Source organism: Mauremys mutica, chromosome 16, assembly GCF_020497125.1.
Source record: "Mauremys mutica isolate MM-2020 ecotype Southern chromosome 16, ASM2049712v1, whole genome shotgun sequence".
In the NCBI taxonomy this organism is placed as follows: domain Eukaryota; kingdom Metazoa; phylum Chordata; order Testudines; family Geoemydidae; genus Mauremys; species Mauremys mutica.
Window position 1 is genome coordinate 25,522,763 of NC_059087.1, and position 16,928 is coordinate 25,539,690.

At 43.7% G+C, this 16,928-nt stretch overlaps 1 protein-coding gene and 1 long non-coding RNA gene across 2 annotated transcripts in view; one reads left to right on the forward strand and one right to left on the reverse strand.

Moving 5' to 3' along the window:
* MED13L (mediator complex subunit 13L) overlaps positions 1-16,928 on the forward strand; it is a 395,410-nt gene that overhangs the window by 273,147 nt on the left and 105,335 nt on the right. The gene's annotated exons all lie outside the window — the stretch shown is intronic.
* LOC123351280 lies at positions 3,334-16,118 on the reverse strand. The gene is made up of 3 exons (XR_006573984.1): positions 16,048-16,118; positions 12,308-12,398; positions 3,334-3,372 (listed from the first exon to the last, which is right to left on the reverse strand). It is a non-coding gene; the product is annotated as an uncharacterized LOC123351280 (long non-coding RNA).

The following is a 16,928-nucleotide window of genomic DNA, read 5'->3' on the forward strand; positions in this document are numbered from 1 at the left end:
CACCTTCTGCAGTCTGGCTTGCATGTGCCTGCATGTTTCTTACATGCTCCACCCTCCAGTGTCAAATGTACATTACTCATGGGGGAATTCCGTGGGACTGCACACCCGCATAAAATGCCCCCCCCAGCCCCCTCGCAGAATTCCTGTGCTTCCCTGCAGAACGTGGCAGGGAAGCAAAGGGAAGCCGTGCAGGGGGACAATCATGGGTGTAGTTCTTGGAGAGGGGGAGGGGAATGTGGGAGTCAGGGGAGGGGCATGGGGCAGTGTGGGAGGGGGATGAGATGAAGAAGAAAAGAGGATAGGGGAATTGCGGGGTGGACGCAGGAGCACAGCATGTGGCATCCTCTCGGCAGCAGCTGGGGCTCCCCGTTAAGCAGGCCCATCGAACCCTCACCCGGAGAAGCCCTATCTCCTGCCCCCCCAGACGAGCCACCCAGACCCCCACCCCACTGAGCCCCAGCCAGCTGCACCTGGACCCCCCACCCATCAAGCCCCACTCCCCCATCACCCGGACCCTTCCTCTGAGCACCCCACACCCAGCCCTCCCGTGCTGAGCCCCATCTCCCCACACTCAGACTCCCCTGCTAAGCCCCAACCATCTTCACCTAGATCCCCTGCAGAGTCCCATTGCCCCTGCACCCAGAACCCCCCAACAAGCCTCTGTGCATCCAGATCTCCCACTGAGCCGCCTGCACCCAGATTGCCCCACACAGAAACATCTCACCCCACACCTGGATCCCTCCACACTTGGATCCTGTTGGGCTGAGTCTGCCTGCCTACACCTGGTGCGCCTGGCACAGAGGGACAGGGGCACGGGGTGTTTCTGGGGCAGGTCCGGCCTTTGCACTGTGTCAGGGTCGGGTTCAGCCTCACTGCCGAGTCCCTGTACCGGGGAAGGTGGGGACTTCGGGGTGATCTCCCACCTGAATGCAGTCAGTGGCCCGTATTCCCCTCTGACATATTGGAGCCACATTTTAAAATATTGTGTGCAGAATTTTTAATTTTTTGGTGCAGAATTCCCTCAGGCGTAGTACATGTGCCCACCCCTTCCAGAGCACTCTGTCAGGTATGGAGCCCTCTGTGCACATGTCAGAAGCAATGCTGTGAAGGCTGCCCTGCAACCTGAGCTCCTGTCTAGTACCTATTGGGTTTCCGGGAAGTGCTAAAGGATCCCCCCCAGCCTAAGGGGAGGATCTACAGGACCTCAAAAACCCAACTGAGTTTGGGGGACAACTAATTAAAGAACAGGGACAGGAGTGCGGTCAAAGGGTCAAAAGGAGGGAGCCTGACGGGGACACCGAGCAGAGAACCCCGGACAGCGCCCACTGCTCCTCGAAGGGGTCAGCAGGCAGGCAATCTTTCCTATTTCCTCCTGCTAATTCTCCTCCCGTTGGAGGATGAGGATGCCATTTGAGAAGAGACATGGGCTGCAGGAGAGAGCACATGCTGTAGCTGCAAGGGCACAGCAAGCCCAAACAGAGCCTGAGTTTAGGGCTGGGAGATAGGCACGGGGAGCATTCCACATAAAAGAATTATCCATTGCCCAAAGGAAAGGAGGTGCTTTAATATGGGACTAAAGGACAAAGGTTAGAGGGGTAGTGGAGATTGTCCCCCCAAAGGTTATAGAAGTTTGAAATAACCTATTAAAGAGGGAAGCTCCTATCACAGGCTTGCATGCACCCATATACCCCCGTCCCACCTGCATCAATCTGACTTGCATTGTCCTGGCCCCAATGAACCAACCAGCCTTTGAATGTTCAGGGATTTTGACATGCTGCCAAATTATGTTGAATAGTACAAGCTAGATATGGGAAATGGTGATTTTTCAACACCTTATAGCTCAGCCAAATCTTAGCAGGATTTCATTGGATGAGCAAAGGGAGCATCCCTGGCACCTGCTGAATTTCAGAGGCCTGACATAAAAAATTAAGGTGTTAGAGCTTCTTAAAAAAGGTTGCACAAATTCTGATCTTAAAGTCTATGAGTCTATAAATTCAGGGGTTGCTGCCAGCTACTCCTATAATATAATACATGGTTTATGAAGTTTTAGTTTTCATTATACTTGGATAATGTCTCAGTGCTTTGCTAGATGGGACTAGTTTTAGCATCAGAGAGAAGCAATGTTTGTTGTTTTTTCCTCTTACTGATTAAATATGGGTAAATATTGTTGGCTTAAGTTCGAAGGTTGTGCAGGTTTGTTTCTATGCAGGGAAATGTGCTTTCAGTGTGGTAATTAATGCCCTTGGCCAGCTGTTAGAGGTCTAATCTTCAGTTTTGTTTCCATTTTAGATTGCAGTAAGCTAAAATGGCTTAAGATTCCCACCTCCAAACACACATACTGTCACAGCAGCTAGTGTCACAGGATTGACCTTAAATTTCAGCCATTTCATTTCTCTGTATGAGTGAAAATTCAGTACACAGCTAACTGCACATTCTTTCCTATGGAATTGTTTGAACTGGCAGAGATCCTGAGTCAGCAATGCATTCATATGTGCCAAGACACAAACTCTGTTTTTACAGTGGCTGAGCCTACTTAGGATCTGCTGAAGGTTTTCATACTTTTACAGAACTGTAGGATTCAGTAATTGTTTTAGTTAGTTTATTTTTGGAGCAACAGAACTAGCTGTAGATTAAATATGAGCAAATAATGTCGGTTTTCCCTTCTCCAATGGGCATGTTATTTCTAAATGCCACTTTCTGAAGCAATGGTGTTTTCTATCATTAGAAAAGAAACTAGCTTTCTTTTGGGTCAGGAGTGCTTGATTCCTAATATTGCTTGTAGCTGCATTTTCCTAAAAAGCATGTGCATTTGCTTATGCCAAACTTTTGTTTTTTTTAAAAGGTTTTTGAACACAAAAGCATTTGTTCCCCATCCTCTGATCAGTCATTAGAATGATGGCTTTAACATAATACCGGGGGGGGGGGGAATTAGGGCTTGTCTATGCTACCACTTGAGCAAAGTAACTTACATTGACTTGGGGGTGTGAAAAAGCTCACCCCCCTGAGTGACGTAGGTTACATCGACTTAAAGTGGCGTCCACAATGCACTATGTTGGTGGGATTACTCCACCTCAACGAGAGGCAGAAGCTATTATGCCGATGGGAGAGGGCTCTCCCATCGCCATAGTGCATCTTCACTAGACCTGTCACAGCTGAATTGGTGCAGCTGCGATGATATAGCACAGTTGTGTAGAGTAGCCCTTGAAGTTACTTCTGCGGTTACAATAAGAATTGGTGAAATAGAATGCAAAATACTTGGATTTTATACACTATAATCAATGCTTTTTGGTACCTTGCATGCTGCTTTCTTGAATCCTCGTCTTCAAAACCTATGCTGCATATAATTGAAGAATCTGCTTCTCCTCTCCACATCTGTAAACATTTTGAGGCTAAAATAGTTAGCTTTTGGATTGGTTGAAGGAAAGGAATGAGGAGCAGAAGACCAGGTCAGAAGGAGAGAAAACAGAAGAACAGATAAACCAATAGGATAATGTTATTCAGATAGGAGAAGAGAAATAAATAAGGTGGTGTTTGGAGGTGAAAGAAGAATAAAAATGAATGGGACCTAGGAGGTGAGAGGGTGAAAGAAGAAAACACGTTGGAAATAGGTTTAAATACAGTATGATGTGGGCGCTTGGACAGGAGAAAATAGTTATACTGGTTTTTCAGCAAGGAAGTATGGTTACTCTAATCACATGCTTTGGTTTGGTATTAGATTTCTCTGATAACACAAATCCTTTTCTATTACTTAACATGATTAATGTGCCACAGGACATGAAATGGGAGTCAGCATGCAGAAGCTAAATCATTTGGAGAGGAGCCAGTGATTGATTTAAATATAAAAGGATTAATTGGTCCCTGAATCAGCCTATTAAACTGTACTCTGATCTTGACTGAAAGTGGAAGAATCTCAAATGCATGGCATTGACTAAAATAATACATTTTTCATGACATTAATCCTTTTCTCTATATGTTGTTTATTATGGTTTTGTGTCATGTGGTGTATTGTGATCTTAATTGATATATAAGGGGTGGAGTGTATAAACAAACAATTTTGGATGGTTGGGGGGAACATGTCAAATGAGTTGCCATGCACATTGTAGATATTTTTCAATTGAATAATACACATTCAACTCAGAAAAATATAATGGAGTCAGACATGTGCTCACCAAATGAAAATTACTTGTTTTATAAGAAATTCAGATCAAGAGTGTGACAACACTCTTAAAGAAGGATTGTCGATTAGTAGTGAAATGGCCCATCAGGCTTCAGATATGATTAATCATCTTTATAACAATCCCACAAACTGAACAGTTTTCCTCAGTGTTTTAATAATTTTTTCTTTATGAATATAGTTTTCCTTTTCAGCTTTCCAGCTGATGCTTCTGGTTGACTGGGTGCTTCTGTTTGGGGCTGACAACCTCTCAGTCTACTTTTCTGGAATTTAAGTTTGTCTTCTCTCCGTGATGTGTTCAGCTTCTTACAATCAAATGATTATGAACTTCAGCTTTCAAATAAATAATATACTGCAAATGGCACAAGAGAAGTACAAGTCCTGAGAATGTCTTTGGATCTACTTTTAAGAACTTACTACATAAGACAATGAAAACCACCAAAAAAACCCAGCAACAACCCATGTTAAACAAAAGTTATTTACATTGCATTAGTTTAAATGTAGAAAATGCCAGGTTTAAGGTTCCTTGTGTGATCTTAACTCTACATTCCTCTGGTATGATTTCACACAGTTTCTGCTGTGGACCATCCTCTACAGGAGGACACAACTCACTAGAACAGTGGTTTAAATATGCATGAGTAGCTTCATTTTTCAGACAACATGGTTAAGGACAAAGTATGACAGTGTAACCAAGTGGTTTGGATTTGGATCTGTCATACTAGAAAACTGGATTTTAGTCACAGTTTATGTAACCAGTGAAGACTTCAGCAATAATGGTGTGAAAGGTACAGAAGTATTAACATCTATTGGTAAAAAAAGTCTCGAACTCATGGTTTCTTGGTTCCCAGCACAGTGTATCATCTTCTAGAGTGTTTTTGATGGGGAAAGCAATAGTGGTGGTAGTGATGGTGTTTTAGCTGTGTGTGTTAACTGCTAAAGTGAGGTGCCAAGACAGTGAATACACTGGAATGTTGAGGGATTTTGGTGTACTGCCAAAAATATTTTGTGCTGTCTGAAACACAGACAATGACATTTTTCAACAATTTATAACCCAGTCAAATCTTACCTGATTTTAATGGGGCCAACAAAAGACTTTTTCTGACTCTAAGACTGACCCCCTGACAAACTTCAAAGTTCTGCTGAAAACCATAGAGGTATTAGAGCTCTTCAAAAAGGTTGCAATATTTTTTTTTTATACTGGAAAGTGTTAAGTACTAAATATAAGAGTAGCTGCCATTCTACATATACACAAGTAAAATGTGAGAACTTTTTTTAGAAAGGTAGAGAACAAGAAGGGGAATCAACACTTACTTCCATCATCTGCAAGTCACTGCATCTTTTCTATTGTGATTTCTAAAATGGCTCGCGGTAGAGTCAGCAATTACCTGTCCACATGTTCCAGAGATACAGTAAGTCATTTTTTGATTTGAAGAGTACCCCTGCTTGGAGACCTTGTCAGGGAGTTACTGCTAACTTCGTTTGTTGCCCGCTTCCTGGCTTTATAGGCCCTGCCTCTAGCTGCCCAGAGGAGCCTGTTCTAATTGATTCCCTGTTCCCTGGTTCCTCCTCCAGATGTGGCCTGGGCAGTCAATTGGTCCACTTAGCTATCTTAACCCTTCCAATGCTTGTGTGGGGTGAACACCCCATTGCATACCCTCCCGCTCAAGCCTGCAACCCTTGGGGGCATGGATGCCTCCTGCCCTGCATTTGTTGTAATTGGGCCTGCAGGTTATCCCTTTCTTGTTCCACCTCACCCACCAGGAGATGCATATTTTCTTGGTCCTCCATAGTATACCTGAACTTTTCCTTTTCGCATTCCAGATCTCCTTCCGCTATCTGCAGGACCTGCTTAGCAGCTACCAGTTTCTCCTGCAACTCCTTTACTTGCCCTCCAGAATCTCCCAGCTAGCTTTCCCACAAGGTCGGAGTGCCCAGCACAGTCCGATTTACTTCAGTGTTCATGCCTCTGTCCCAGTCATTTTGTCTGCTAGCTCCTTCCTAGAAACTACTGGGTACATGGATTGATCCCATCAGGTCCATGGTCATCACTGCCACAACAGTCTCTGGCATACTCTGGTCTTGGACGCCCGCCCCCCCCCCCACCTTTTTTTCTTGTCTCTCTCTGGAGTCCATGTCTTCCCCTTTACTATCTCCCAGCTTCTTAAGAGGGCAGTGTCTTTTTATATGGCCAGTCTCACAGCATCTCTAAAACAAACCCTTTGCCTTGCCTTGTGAATAGGCCATGCTGCAGCCTTCTCTTGTCTAGTCGTTTCCCCGGGCCGGCCTTCACTTCACAGCTCATCAATGGACACCCCCTTCTTAGGTGCCCCTGCTGACCACAGGCAAAACACACCCCTTTCTCTCCTGTTCTCCCCACAGGTTGGACTCTTTTGGGCTTTCTCCCCTTCCTGCCTTCCAAATAAGGCTTCTTTCCCCCACATCCTAGTAGGGGCACTGCTTTTTCAGGTGTACGCATCAGCCGCAAGCATAACAGTGCCTTGGCCTGACCTCCTGGCCCTGGTACTTCTTTCCAGTCTCACTCCCTGCAGCCTCTGATTACTACTACTTGTTCAGCCAGCTGTGCCAAATAATTTTGCAGGTACAACCTGCGCCTCCCTCTGTCTCTGCTCGTTCAACAGAACCTGCCTCAGCAGGGCCTGGATCCATCCCTGTTGTTTGTTAGTTTCCTTCTGCAGGGGTGGTGACTCTGGAGTCCAGCCAGGAGGGTATAAGTGCCCTCTGTGAAAAAAGCTTCCGCATACTGTGGTTCCATAGTCTCTTTCCCTTTTTCTGCTATGGCTCTCCACACTCCTCTTGTATCAGGAGTGACCGCGTGACCGCATTCTCCGCCAGTTGTTATGGGGTCCACTCACTGCACATGGCGCCTCCTCCTGGTGGCTCTGGGGCTTAGCTCTTGCCAGGCACTGTCCTCCTCAGTCTTTTTGCCCTGCGGCCCCTTTTGCTGCAGGAAACGCAGCCTCCTCTTCATGACTCAGCCCTCCAGCCGGGTCACTACGTGGTTTCCCCTTCCAGGGGTTTACCTGAAGTCCTTCTACACAGTCTCAGGCAGTCCTCTCCAGCACTGCCCTGGTGGTGCCACTTCCCCAGGGGCCAGTAGGGGAACCTGACACCACCTTCTACTTCTGGTTTCAGTCCAGGAACCCTCAGCCCAGCAGTTCTGGGCTTTCCTCTCCCAACCCTCACTGCTCTTTCCCTGGACTGCTTCCTACTCTTCTGGTTCCCCCCACTTTCTCTGGGAGTAACAGCTCCAAACCCGCCTTCCCTTTCCCAGGGAGTGACTGCTTCCCTTGATTGTTGCTAGCTTCCTGGCTTTATAAGCCTGTCTCTACCTGCCCAGCTGAGCCTGTTCTAATCAATTCCCTGCTCCCTGGCTCCTCCAGGTGCAGCCTGGGGAGTTAATTGGCTCACTTAACCATTTTAAACCTTCCAGGCCTTGTGTGGGGTGAACATCCCATCACAACTAGAAATACAGAAAACATAAAAGAAATACACATTTCAGAACTGTAACTGGTTCCCTGTGGTTGAGATCTGGAAGATGGGCACAGCTAGTTAGTATCTTGTGGCTTTTGTATTTCTTGAGAAGAATTTGTGCATAATTGATCCATGGAATGTATTTGGCTTGCTTCTACTTATTACTTTTAAACTGAAGATATACACAACAAAAGGTTATGTTGTAATTTAATGTTTGAAAGCAGAAACTGAAAGGGCATTAGATTCTCACAATGGCTTTCTTCTCTTGTTTTTGTTTTTGGTTACTGTACTAATATATAGTAACCAATGGGATCCACATTTCCCTTTGCTGATGAACTTTTTTGTGATTAAAAAGATTAATTATACTTTTAAGTGTTGTATAAAATTGTAATTATAACATTGTGTGGGGTTATTTATTAAGGACATATAGTTTCTTAATAGTCTTGATCTAAAAGAATGCTACTTAGAATAATAGCACTGAGCTTTCATAAGGGAAAAAAAGGGGACATAAACTGTTTTGAACATAGGAAAAGTAAATGTGTATTCAGACACTTTGAAGAAAAGAGGAGTGATCTTTGATCTGTTCCTCCATTATTTCTTCTAAATTTGATCTGAGGAATATTGTTAATATTTTGTTTGCTTTGTGCTAGCTTACACTCTACCAGTGTATGGATGTGTGTGTGTGAAAGCATTTTTGTGACCTACTGCTTGAAAAACATAATGTAAACTGACAAGTAGCATATTACTCCTGGTGGCTATTAGCTTCTAAAAAAACATGAATTGCTTATTCCTTACCGAAATATTTAAAAAAAAATAAATAAAGAAGTAACCGGGCAAAAACTAAATAAAGCAACAGCATATTTCCTTTTTTGTGGCAATTAGTGTTGATTAAAAAGTATTATGTTTGTTTCGCCTCTTTCTCTTCGAGCATTCAGATTTACCATTGCAGAGCCTACTCTTGGAATCATAAATCTCAGTGTTATGATCTTGGAGGAATTTAGTAAACAATATCATTAAGGCTGCAAGCGTTTCCGCTGTGTTTTTAAACATTTCATGCAGTGGGTACATAAGGGACCATGTAACTCTACCCATGTCAGTTTCTTTCCTTTTGCCATAGGCTGGTTTCTTTGGTACTCACACATTTCTGCCATACTGTACTTCAGTCTTTCTAGCTAGTTTTAGTAGAGAATAGTTGACAGGCTTGTTTTGTTTTCATAGGTACTAATATGGCAAGTCTGTGCCATTGCGTGGTACCAGAACATTTTCTTTCCATTCTGTTCTAGTCTGTCTTTCTAATCTATTTTTGGTATTTCTAAAAGCTTGTCTCTCTACAAATTTTTATACCAATTTAACTATATATGTTTAGAAACTGTTACAATTATATTGGAGCAGTTCCCTATTGTGAAAGTAGTTGTAATAATACAAGTGCTTGTATCAGTATTGCTTTTTTTGGTAATAAGTTATACCAGCATAATCATATCAGTATAACTGGGTCCACACTAGGGGATTACATTGATTTAACTATATCACTTTCTAAAATCAGTACAAAATATGTAGACTAGGTCTCAGCTGCCTAGCATCTTGGCATTCAGGTGTTGTTCAGTGGTAGCTAAACCAGCATCTGATAAACTTTGCAAAGCAATGCAAACACCCCAGCAAACTTTCTGAGCACCCAGTAATCCTTAGCTCACTTTGTTCTGATGTTCGTAATTCAGAAGTGAATAACTTCTTTAATATGCTTTTCTTTGACTCATCCTTGGCCATTTACACTAAATTTTACTAAAGCCTTTCAAGTAAACTTCATTTGAAGTTGTGGCAAAAGAGCATTGGAAGGATTTTCAAACTATGATTAAAACCTACTGTATTTCTTCTATGACTTGTGTCTTTAAAAAGCTTCCATAAATAACCTCAAATTTAGTGAAAAAATGTTGGCTGGTCAGAAACTACATATACCATGTGTAAAGCTGAAGGGACGTTTATTGTGGATTTTATGGTATGGGGAGGTCAAGGGGAAAGGAAGGGAAAATTAGATTCATAATTGAAAGTAAGGTTCAACTTTGACTGTGAAGTTCTACTGTTCTATGGTCCCAGACTGGTTCCTAGGTGTGTGATTCCCCAGTTCCAGTTAGTCCACTTTCTATGATGCGTTTGGTTCTGCACCTGTTAATATCCATCTACTCACTTCTCTGTAGGATGGATCTGGATAAAAATAATCTAGTTTAAAGATTTCACATCATGTGGCAAGAAGGTCATGCCCACAAACCGTCAGCTGCTTAAGGTGCTTCGGAATGGGACATTCCCAAAAGGATGCCCAGATTGCACTGCCTTTACCAATCATGTCTCCTTTAAGTAGAAGAAGTTTTCTGGCCAAATCAAAAGTGATCATGAAATGGTGGAGTTCATGATTCTAAGGAATGGTATAGTAGGAGGGAGAACAGCAAAATAAAGACAGTGGATTTCAAGATGGCAGACTTTTTAGCAAACTCAGGGATTTGTTAGGTAAAATCCCATGAGAAGCAAGTCTAAGGGGAAAAACAATTTAAGACAGTTGGGAGTTTTTCAAAGAGATGTTATTAAGGGCACAAGAGCAAACTATCCCACTGCGTAGGAAAGATAGGAAGTATGGCAGGAGACCACCCCTGGCTTAACCAGGAGATCTTCATTGATCTAAAAATCAAAAAAGAGTCCTACAAAAAGTAGAAACTAGGTCAGATTACAAAGGATGAATATAAACAAATAACACAAGTATGTAGGGACAAAATTAGAAAGGCCAAGGCACAAAATGAGATCAAACTAGCTAAAGACAAAAAGGGTAACAAGAAAACATTCTAAAATACATTAGACGCAAGAGGAAGACCAAGGACTGGATAGGTCCGTTACTCAGTGAGGGAGTGGGATGAACAGTAACAGAAAATGTGGAAACGGTAGAGGTGCTCAATGACTTCTTTTTTTCCCCGGTTTTCACCAAAAAGGTTGGTGGTGATTGGACATCTAACATAGTGAATCCCAGTGTAAATGAGGAAGGATCAGAGGCTAAAATAGGGAAAGAACAAGTTACAAATTACTTAGACGAGTTAGATGTCTTCAAGTCACCAGGGCCTGATGAAATACTGAATACTCAAAAAAGCGACAACCATCTCATAAACAAACTAAGGAAGTGTAACCTAGCTGTAGCTACTATAAGGTGGATACATTACAGATCCAGACTAACACGGCTCCCCCTCTGATACTAGAATACTCAAGGAGCTGACTGAGGAGATATCTGAGCTATTAGTGATTATCTTTGAGAAATCATGGAAGATGGGAGAGATTCCAGAAGACTGGAAAAGGGCAAATTATAGTGCTCATCTATAAAAAGGGAAATAAGGACAACCTGAGGAATTGCAGACCAGTCAACTTAACTTCTGTACCTGGAAAGATGATAGAGCACATAATTAAGAAATCAGTTTGCAAACATCTAGAAGATAATAAGGTGATAAATAACAGTCAGCATGGATTTATCAAGAACAAATCGTGTCAACCCAACCTGATAGCTTTCTTTGACAGGGTAACAAGTCTTGTGGATGAGGGAAGCAGTAGACGTGGTATATCTTGACTTTAGTAAAGCTTTTGATACTGTCTCGCATGACTGTCTCATAAACAAACTAAGGAAATGTAACCTAGATGTAGCTACTATAAGGTGGATACATAATTAGCTGGAAAACCATTCTCAGAGATTAGTTATCAGTGGTTCATAGTCATGCTGAAAGGGCATAACAAATGGGGTCCCACAGGGTTCAGTTCTGAGTCCGGTTCTGTTCAATATGTTCATCAATGATTTAGATAATGGCATAAAGACTACCCTTATAAAATTTCCGGACGATATGTTCCTTATGTACTTTCTGGATCATGAGCTCTGTAGTGGAGATGCAGAGCAGAGATTGGTCTCGTGTTGATGGAAAAATCATGATATGTTCTGGTGTGAATTTATCTAGACTATGAAAAAGGTGCTTTTTACAAAAATAAATTAGCTGACATGATTTTAAACAGCCCTTTAATACTTGGGGACTGATTTTGCTTTCAGGCTTCTTTTCCTGTGTTAGTGTGGTACAAAGGGACCTTTATGTAAATCAAATAAAGCCCCTAGAGCGTACACACTTTAACATCTTGAAAATTGTTAGCTCTTTGTGGTATAGCTTAGGTTACTTGTAGTTTACAAGAAGAGCATCCACCTTGATTTTAATGGTGTAAAATTGTATCTACACTAGTTGTTAAAGGGTGTTTGAAATCATGCTTAACTTGATTTTTTAAAAAGCACCTTTTTCATCACCTAGACAGACTCCAAGGAGTATACTCTTGTCTGTCCAGTGCATCCCAATAATAATGATTTACCAAATAGACATTAACTCCCAGTTGGAAGGGGGAAGGGTACGTGGAAAACATTGATCTTTCTCTTTTGATGGGTGAGACGTTCTCCTGAATATAGATGGCACTGCTCATTGGCAGGATGGTGGCAAATTCTGGATAGCAAAGTAGTCTGCCAAACCACAGCAAGTGACAGCTGCTAGTCCTGGAACAGTGTGATGCATATATGAAAGGAAATAAATGCATTTTTTTCTACTTCGGGACGGCTGAAGGCAACACCTGTTTAAATAAAGTTACCTTTTGAAAGCTTTGACTATCCAGTTCTCATGACCACAGGTGAATTGAGACACAATCATGCTGTTGAAGGAGTCATACAAAGGCCACATTCCTGAAACAAAACCAGTAATTGATAGCTGTAAGATTCATGATAAAATTATTACAAAATGCCTAATTTGAGAAGACACAGAGTTTAAACTTTGCGCTAGTGAGCTGTTAAGAAAAGGTTAGTTTATGCCCTAGGCTTAAGAATAGAATAGTAGGTCGGTGAGTCTCTGTCAGTGTTAGGTTTATTCTTGACTTTTAGTTTATTAATATTCAAAAGGATTTTTTAAGGCTGGTTTTTGGAGAGAAATTGTTCATGACAATTCCATAGTGAATTTGTTCCTATGTAGTATCTTGTAAACCACTAAGATACCAGTACAAGGGGAGGACTTTTTCTTTTTGGAAACGTAATGTGCAGCTCAGCTGTAAAATAAAAGTACTTCCATGTTCCATGAATAATATAAATGTCACTTTAAATGTATGCTCTGATTTGGCTGCATTTTCAATTGAGAGTGTTCTTCCATGGAAACGAGTTTTTAAAAGGAGTCCATTTCAAACACTGTATCCAAAGGCCAGGAATTAGACACAGAGAAATTTCAGATTGGGAATATAGTAGTGATTTTCAAGGTTATCCATATGTTCTCCATTTTATTTATTTTTTATACTGCTGTGGACTTGCTACATAATGTATGATTATAACGGTATTCTAGTTTATTCTATAATATTAATACTTGGTGTACAATGGTATTGACTGTCATTGGTACATACTGGTATAAATATTAATGAGTTCCTATCTTTGCATTAGGGTAATACTGATTTTTATTTGAAGGATCTTAGAATTTCCAATGAGAAAAACACATTGATTTTAATCACAGACTAAACGCTGACTATACTTTCAATAAACTTCACTCTTTTTTTTTTCCTCAGTGATAACTACTCTGCTATTTGTAACACAGGATAATGTTCATAGTGAAATGTAGTAATACATTTTTGGGTCATTACATAGGCAGGATCCAGCACCCTAAAGTGTGAATTTATATTCATAATGGATACAATGAACTTGCCTGATCTTTCATTTTTATTGCAGTTCTGTATCAGCATTATTCTGAAGTGTGGTAATAAAAATAAAAAAGACCCACATTCAAAAATTATTAATGCTTCCAGCCTCATATTGTAAAATTTTGTATGTGGTGGTGGTGTAATGTTGTTGGTCCCAGGATATTAGGGAGACAAGGTGGGTGAGGTAATATCTTGTATTGGACCAACTTCTGTTGGTAAGAGAGACAAGCTTTTGAGCTTACAGAGCTCTTCTTCAGATCCTGAATAATGTATGGGCTTGTAAGCTTGTCTCTCTCACCAACAGAAGTTGGTTCAATAAAAGATATTACCTCATAGTAATATTTTGAGATTCCAAAAACATCATCCTGACCCATTGCTCTGAGGAAAAACATTCTCAGATGTGATTTCCATTGCTGAAATTTTATTTCATAGATGGAACAAGATAATTAACTAAATAAAAAGTAATAATATCTGGAATTGATTAGTCTGTTACTAACTGAGATGTAGAAATAAACAGCAGTGTAACCAGATTTGAGAACAGAATCACCATTTTTAGTACTCTATAATTTTTCCACTACACCAAAAATGCCTGGTTGATTGGTTGTTTTTGTGTTTATTCAATCTTCATCGTGTGCTGGGAGAGGCCACTGTGATTTGGAGTTCCTGGAAACACCGTCTTAAAAATTCATATACAGTCGAACCCATTTATCTCGACCTCGGTTAACTTGCCAATCCTCTTAAGTCGACGTTTTACAAGTGGAACCGCCAAACTCCCTCTTTGTCTTATGGGTTTCTCATCCGTTATGTCGATTCGCCGAACCCTAATATCTCGAGCCCGGCTCCCCGCGTCCCCGACCCACCGTGTCCCCAGCCGCCCGCTCCCCGGCTCTCCAGCCGCGCGGTTCCCCAGCCGCCCGCTCCCCGCGTCCCCAGCCGCCCGGCTCCCCGCGTCCCCGACCCACCATGTCCCCAGCCGCCCGGCCCCGCATACCCGGTCCCCGCCCGGCCCCGCATACCTGGTCCCTGCTTCGCCTGCCACCCGCCCGCCCGCCCGGCTCCGCTTCGCCGGTCCCCGCTTCGCCGCCCGCCCGTCCGCCCGGCTCCGCTTCGCCGGTCCCCGCTTCGCCGCCCACCCGTCCGCCCGGCCCCGCTTCGCCGCCCGCCCGCCGCGCCATCCCCGGTCCCTGCCCGTCGCCGCCCGCCGGCCGGCCCCGCTTACCCGGTCCCCGCTTCGCCTGCCGCCCGCCCACCCGGCTCCGCTTCGCCGGTCCCCGCTTCGCCGCCCGCCCGTCCGCCTGGCTCCGCTTCGCCGCCCGCCCGCCCCCGCATACCTGGTCCCTGCCCGTCCCCGCCCGCCCGGCCCCGCATACCTGGTCCCCGCTTCGCCTGCCGCCCGCCCGTCCGCCCGGCTCCGTTTCGCCGCCCGGCTCCGCTTCGCCGCCCGCCCGCCCCCGCATACCCGGTCCCTGCCCGTCCCCGCCCGCCCGGCCCCGCATACCTGGTCCCCGCTTCGCCTGCTGCCCACCCGCCCGGCCCGCTTACCTGGTCCCGCTTCGCCTGCCGCCCGGCCCGCTTACCGGGTCCCGCTTCTTTGGCTGCCCGGCTCCGGGTCCCCGTCCACAGCCGCCCGGCCCCGCTTCCCCGTCCCGCTTCGCCGGATCCTGCCACGTGCAGGCACCGCGGTAAGGGGGCAGGGAGGGGGTGTTGGAGAGAGGGCAGGGGAGTTCAGGGGTGGGGGGGTGGATAGGGGTTTATCTCGATCATCGGTTATCTCGACGCTTTTTGGCAAACCCCTAGGCCGGCGACATAACAGGGTTCAACTGTATTGTAATATAACAAAGTCAGGCTGGAGGGCTGCAAGCGGATGGCCCTGTTGGGTTCTGGGAACTGGGTGGGCTTATAGGCTCCTCCCCCAGCCTAAGGGGGAAGGGGAGGTGGAGGAGATGCCGTGCCACAGTAAATAACCATTGCTATTGTCTTTAAACATCAGTAGGAAGCTGCACACAATCCTAGTTTAGTTAGTAGTGCTGTGTGAACTCCCTGGAGTTTGGTTTATAACTGGCATCCTATCAAAAAGATGGGTCATTTTGGGCACATATACGTGTTTGACAAAGACCTCAGCTGTTTCAAATAGCTCCTGCCTTCTCCCATTCAGTTGTGTGCTCTAACTTTGAGTGGTGTTGAGATTCTCATGATGAGAAGAGTTTGCAGTGGTCCATGCTATATGGATGGTTATAGGATGCATTATGAAACAGGAGACTATTGTATTACACTGGGGCCCAGCGTGGGGACTCATTAATAATAAGGATCAACTTCTGCACCATCTGCTAAATCCTGTCCCCTTTGCAAAGCTGGACTTTCCATAGAGGTGTTCTAAATCTTCCTGTGTGGCCATGAAGTGCCAACCTCAGAGCTGCTGTAGCCTATATATGCTGTGCTGCCACACAGTTATAGGGGAAGGATATTTGGCAGTTGAATCTGCATGCTTGCAGATGCATAGACCAAGCCCCAACACATAACATTTTTCTGTTTTACTGCATATGGAGTCCCATGGAGCACAGTTCATTTAGGGAGGCAGACCCCTCCCCACCCATATGCTTTCTGTTTTCTGTCTTCCTCCTGCCTTCCCCTAACTCCCCATAGGCCCCTGGTAGTACCTGCTGCCCTTGGCACCCAGTGGAGCAGGAAGCAGCGTTTGTTTCTGAACTAGGGAGAAGGAGTATAAAATACCACACACTGAAGCATGATATGTTGTCTAATAGTTGAGAATCACTGCATTAGATTATCAGGATGATTCCCATAGTAACTATCACTAAGACAGTCAAACACTCAATGTCAGTTGGTGTTCCAAGAATTTAAATTTCAGATTGCAACAGTATATTTTGACAGCCCACATGGTGTACATATGAAAAGCGAATAATAGATCTACACATTTCCATCTCCTTATTCTATAAACATGTGGATTTTGTAAAAACTGTGGAAGATCAAAAATTTTAGTGTGACTATGTAGAGGATCTACAGTAGTTGAAATCTTTACACAAAGTTTATTTGTCTGAATTAAGTATGACCTCATAGCAAAAGAATAAAGCGGATGATGTTAGCATTTTAATTGTAAACATGCTGACTCCCAGTGTGCCAAGGGACTTGGGGAGCTGCACAGCCAATTAAAATGTAATAATAAGCAATAGTTTAACACTCCCTCTTTCCCTCCCCCCAATAAAAAGCAAGCAAAATATTCAGACATAATCTCAAGAGATTATTAAAAGTATGCAGTGAGGAATGAGTTGAGATGGATGTTCCTGCAGGAACCAGTTGCACACTTCAGAGCTACACAGCAAAAGCTCAGTCACCTGCTGCCTTCAGGCACAAAGGTGGAATCCCCATACCTAAAATATGAATAGTGTCATGCTGTAAGAAACTGTGATAAGGCTCAGTGAGGTTGTCTTTGGTGATAATTAGATCCATCTCAATTAAGGACTTTTAAAACCAATAGGACCAGATTAAATTTCATAGAATCATAGAACTGTAAGGGACCTCG